The sequence below is a fragment of the Pinus tabuliformis genome, chromosome 3_1 (genome assembly GCF_031772625.1).
Source record: "Pinus tabuliformis cultivar Carrire ecotype Pingquan chromosome 3_1, CPIR1, whole genome shotgun sequence".
NCBI lineage: Eukaryota > Viridiplantae > Streptophyta > Pinopsida > Pinales > Pinaceae > Pinus > Pinus tabuliformis.
The window spans coordinates 448,449,573-448,455,686 of NC_142301.1; the positions used below are offsets into that span (position 1 = coordinate 448,449,573).

The window sequence follows — 6,114 nt, forward strand, 5'->3', positions numbered from 1 at the left end:
GAAAACTAGTTGATGAACTCAATGTAGGAAATTAAGTAGCACGTTGTGTAGTCCACACGATTGATAAATTAAACATAAATTTGAGATCAGGCCTATCTACTCCACACATGGTCACCAATTGTTTAATGAGGTCGTTCCTTGGCAAACAATCACCTCCACTACGTTGGCAAAGATTTTGACATACAAACTGAAGTGCCAACTTATGAGGGTATCTCTTCAATTATTTTTGACAACGTTACCTTCATCATGTGTAGCGTTCATTTTCTCTTTTGTTGGTTGGATGTCCCAATCTAAATGCATTTATTTTCATTAAAATAACTCCTTTTTGTAGTTTTTGTATTCATAAAAATGGAATGCATAGTTTGTAAATATAAACTTTTTAATAACTGAAACTTTTTTTTTTAAAAATTAAGTTAAGAAGCAGTTTTTAAATGTTAAACTTATATATATATATATATATATATATATATATATATAGTTTGTAAATATAAAATTTTTAATAACTGAAATTTATTTTTTTTGAAAATTAAGTTAAGAAGCAATTTTTAAATGTTAAACTTATATATATATATATATATATATATATATATATATATATATATATATATATATATATATATATATATATATATCTAGAAATAGGAAATTAAATTGGGCTGATACTTTTCAATTGAGCTACACTCAGAACTTACTGATATTTTATTGCTATTAAAATATAAATGAAATTAAAACATTTAATAATTTAATAATATTTTTATTTTAATTTAACTTTTTTTAAAAATTAGTAGCTAATTTATAGTATCTTGTAACGCGACAAACATTTTGGTCATCTTTCTTTGGTCATTAATTGGTTTTCTTGAGTGATCATGTAGTAGTATATTTTGTTGTGTATTTGGTCATTAATTGTGGAAATTAATGACTAAATCAATAACTAAATTAATGACCAAATTTATGACTAAATATACTAGTATATGATAAAATTGAGATAACCAATTAATGACTAAGCGAAATACGACTAAAAGTTGGTCACATTATAAGATACTCTAAATTAGCTACTATTGGTAACCAACTGAAAAATGGTTGTTTATATGCAACTTTTAGTCATTTTTTAGTAACTAATTAGCCATTTTGTACTAGTGATCTAAGAACACTTTCTAGATGAGAATACCCAAAAAAACACTATCCAAGAACACTTCAAGCCTGACGATGGTTATAACGTTGGATGTTTAATTTCTTCCAGATAACCCCCCTTAATGTAGCTGTAAGAGAATAACATAAATCGTTGTTGTTAAACTGCTAAAAGTCACAACAATATCGAGGAAGAACGAAAGAAAATTTGCAACACCTAATAAGTAACTATAATTTCATTTAAAGGTGAACATGTAAGTGTGAGAAGGCCATAGCTCCTACCTAGCATAGAAGGTATCAGAATCATATACATAATTTAACTCTGAATGATGGGTTTGAAAACTAGTGACTCATTTATGCATTATTGCCTCCATTGTTTTGGAGATATTTGTAGTCTCACTTTGTTAGAGCAGGAGGAAACACAGAACCAGGTTACTCAAAGAATATTTTGCGATCAACTACCTCACCTAGTGCACAGAGGCAACAACTAGCTCAAAGTGCAACACTAAAACATGAAACATGAGTAACAGTCAAACAGGAGCAAGGTTCAAGGTGAAATATTAGTATATGAAAAAGTGTAAAGCATGCATGCATGAAAAAGTGTGTCTATATATATATATATATATATATATATATATATATATATAGATATAAGTTACTTTATATATATTCTTGTGCCATTTATTTCATTTATTTATTCAATTAAATGAATGCATAGATAATGACTGCACAAATACTTACGAAAAATTTTAAAAACTAAAAATTATAATAAAAACCAAAATAAGAAATATAATAAATAAAAAAACTTGTAAACATGTGGCAGAGTGCATGAAACTCTAGTTGTCTCAAACTTTTGCTTAGCTGCTTGTTTGCATTACATGGTACATGTACTTTTTTGTTGCCTGGCTGGTTTCACCATGGCGATGTTTCTACCTATCTATGTAAACTTTGAAACGGGAACAGATATTGTTACCCGTTTCGTAGAGATAGCAAAAAAGTGACCTGATTTTGAAAAGGGGTGATGCAAAACAAACATGTTTTTTTTAGAGCATAGTTTTTGTAAGGAATGTCATGGGAAGGATAGTTTTATGTACATTACGTTTTAGAATGGTAGTGATTTTCATGCTGATTTTAAAAAGTGAGTATTCTGCATCACCCCCTTTTTTTAAAAAACCTGTTTTTTGGCTTTAAATTTTCCAATATATAAAATGTAAATTATTATTTTGTAAATTTGATCATTTTTGAAGTGGTCGTTTTCTTCACATTTTCTTGTTTTTTACTTTAATTTTAACTTTCTTTTTAGTGAGGTTTTTATTGTTTTGCATTTTTAAATTAGGAGGTCAATATTTAGAATTTTCGATATTCTACATATTTATACATCCTTAATTAATTTTTCAATCCACATGAAATAATTGTTTCTAAAAAACAATATTTTTTAACAATGGACATAAAAATAACCATTTTTAACATAAATATAACTAAAAAACTACACGTTTTGATAATTTTTTGCTAGAATTGACATGTCAAAATCACAATTTTTATATGAAAATTTTAACTAAAAATGGTTAAATAATAGTTTTTTTTTATGAATTTCATGTCAAAATAATAATAATAATCACTTTTTTTTTCAAAAAATAATGATTAACTTAAAAATTAATGCGAAAATCACATCTTAGAAATATTGAATGCATAACAACCTTAATTGAGTGTTTATTCTTTTCATAAAATGTCAAAGTCAAAACATTGCAAAGCTTTATTGCCAAGCATAACTTAAATTTAATCAACAATGTCACATAATCCAAACTCTTCGTCCTCTAGGGTTTCATCATTGTCTTCTTCCACAATATTTTCTGCTTCCTTTTGCTCCTTTTCCTCTTCTAATGGATCTTTGATGTCTACGAATCTCCCAATGTATGTCTTTCCAAACATTCCATGTAATGGTGGGTGGAGTTCCTTTGCCTTTTTTGCCACACGTGATTCACTAAAGTCCCCTTTCTTCAACCCAATTTCTTGCATTGCATCTAGAAGAAATTGAAAAGCATTAATTCTTTGCTGAATGAAAGGCTGAAATGTTTAGAAATTTTCTTGAATAACTATTTCAAATACCATTTATGAAAAGATGGTAATGCAAGCACATAGAACCAATAAATAAGATTTCAAAGATGCAAGAGAATGTTATTTCCTAGTGGACAAATCTCTAGTCTCTCTACAAACAAGCTACACCAAAACCATAAAAAAAAACTAAGCAAGTTATTAAACCTTCCTAATTTTAGTTTATTAGGCATAGGTCACTATGTTTTAAATATCATAGTCTAAAAATAAAATAAGTAACTTGCACCTCAAACTTACATTGAAAAGAAAAATTAATACAAATGATCCAATTTCAATTGAGAACAATAGTTTATTATGAGGAAAACAAGAAGAAAAAACCCTTCTAATTCTAATTGAAAGAAGGAGAATATTTCAATATAAAAAACTCAATACCCATAGATATATTATCACCGCATCTCTTTGGCTACAAATCAAGCACTGGAGAAAATTTTTAATATAAAAACCTGAGCATCCATATATATATACATCAACACCCCATCTTTTTGAGTAAAAATCAAGCACTCCTCTTTGTACATTAAAAAGGAGGGATGAATCAATCTATCTTGGTTTATGAGGAGCAATGAAAGAATTTTATTTATAATCTTCTAGTGTAGATCAACTAAATAAAAAGGTGTAATAACTAATCATTTAGTTTGGGTTGTTGTTTCTAAAAGGGTATGGCCCAAAGCTTAATCATGTCCAATGTCACTTCATAATCTAATGATATGTAAGAAAGATCTCTTCCACTTGAATTAATAAGACACTAGAAACATCACATACTCAAAGCAAACCTATTGAAAACCAATTTGATTCAATAGACCTAATCAAAACAAACATACCAGAGAATGTAAAAATGAACATTTGAGTATACTCAAATCTTGAAATTTGTGATCCCAATTCATAAGTCTTTATTTATTTCTATCTCATCATACGTTAATTATTTTAGCAAAAGGAAAAGACACCTACATTTCTATCTTATTCGGAGTTCATTATTTTGGAAAAGAGAAAGAAACCTATATGTTCATCTAGAACATGGAGAAGAGGTAAACCATGTTAGATTGTCTCTTTTTCTTTCATAATACACACCAATAACCACTCTTTTTAGCTTGCCAAGATTATTTAGCATCAAAAAATATCTGACAATGGAAGATTGGCAAATATTGTGTCATACACAATGATTGGAAAATATTGTGTCATACCCAATGAAAAACAGGATGGGAAGTAAACAAATAGATGTGGCAGATTTTTATAACTGCTTGCAAACCTGGCATAGATGCCTAATCTATGCATCATGAATAAGAGATGGATAGGTTATAATTCTGAGCTTCATAGAATTGTCTAAACTTGTGACGTTACAAACTCATTTTTGTTTGGGCATAAGAAGGTCCTATAAAACCACAAGCACTTCTACCTTATTATTCATGATGATGCCAAAATCAATAAACATATTATAAACATTTTCTTCCTTATGTCACCTCCTCAACGCCCATGTCACTTTTATAAAATAAAATGTATTTATCATTCTACTCAACATTCATTTTTATCAAAATTCAATATTTTCACAAACATGAAATCACTTTAAAACATTTTATACCAATTTTCAAAATTAATAAAACAAACTCAACTAATTTAATAATGGTGAATTGTAATATTTAAAAAAAACTCACTACATATCATCCACTACCAATGTTAATCAAGTGAAGAAAAAAACACTATAATTCATCCAAACACAATTAATTTTATATTTATTAAAAAAAATCAAAATTATATATGTTCAAGTCTACATGTGAAATTCATTTATATGATTAAGACTTGATTACACACTTGTTTCCCTTGTAATCAATTCATCTCAACAGAGTTATCAGCGAAAACAAATCTTATCTATGCAAACAACAATGTACTGCTAGTCAACACTCATAATGTTCTCCACGTACCAAAAAATCAAAATAACCCCCATATAGTAAACGCAAATCAGATTTTCTTAATACCAGTAGTTAATAATCTCCATGCAACATATAAAATTGAAAGAGAAACACAACATTTGCATATAATTACCCAGAAGTGAGAATAGAAAGTCTGGAGGACCAGATATATTCAGGGAGCAATTTAGCGTTTTCAGACTTTTTCATGGTTGCAACAACATAAAAACATAAACCAGTAGAACTTCAATCAAGCAGCCTTTATTTATAATACTGATCAGCAATCCCACGTCGCAGTGGCCTTCTTCTCAGTCTTTGTTGTTGAAGTACTCGGCAGGGAAACACTCCCCAAGATTGGCATAGCTCTTGAAATAAATCTTAGGAGGAGTAGCTTCCTCGTCCACAACGATCTCACAAACCGGGACATAGAAAGGCATGTGTCGTTTCTTGGCCTTCACTCCCTTGACGTTCTTCATCTTGTTCTTCTCCAACTCATAAGAAATCTCAGTGCCATACTGCGCAAAGTTGTCTGCGCGCTTGAAGTGGTGTTTCACACCACTCTTTTGCTTCAGTCAGATGTCCCCGGTGGCTTCAACCCCATCCCCGTCCTCCACGTTCTTTAAAGGCATGAGGAGACCCTTGGTAATTCCATAGGTTTCAAGAAGCTCCCGAGCTTTGTCCAGGGTTTCGTCTCCCTTGAATATTATCACGTCTTCATGCTTGCTTATTACTGCGCTCACAGACATCGTGACTCTCGAAGAAACCCTAAATATCAAAACCTTAACTATGAAACCCTAATGTATTGAAACCAAGAAAAAGGCTTACATGGCAGAATGTATTTAGCACTGCTATTTATATAGCAATAACAGTAATTGGGATGCAGAATGTGGACTTCAGATACTCAACTTACCTCCCAAGAGAGAGCAGAAATAACTGTCCAAACAGAGGTAAACTCACAGTTGCTGGCCACTTCATC

At 30.0% G+C, this 6,114-nt stretch overlaps 1 pseudogene; it reads right to left on the reverse strand.

Annotated features, from left to right (window-relative positions):
* Positions 1-5,180: 5,180 nt before the first annotated feature.
* LOC149187684 (uncharacterized) lies at positions 5,181-5,884 on the reverse strand (annotated as a pseudogene).
* Positions 5,885-6,114: the final 230 nt, after the last annotated feature.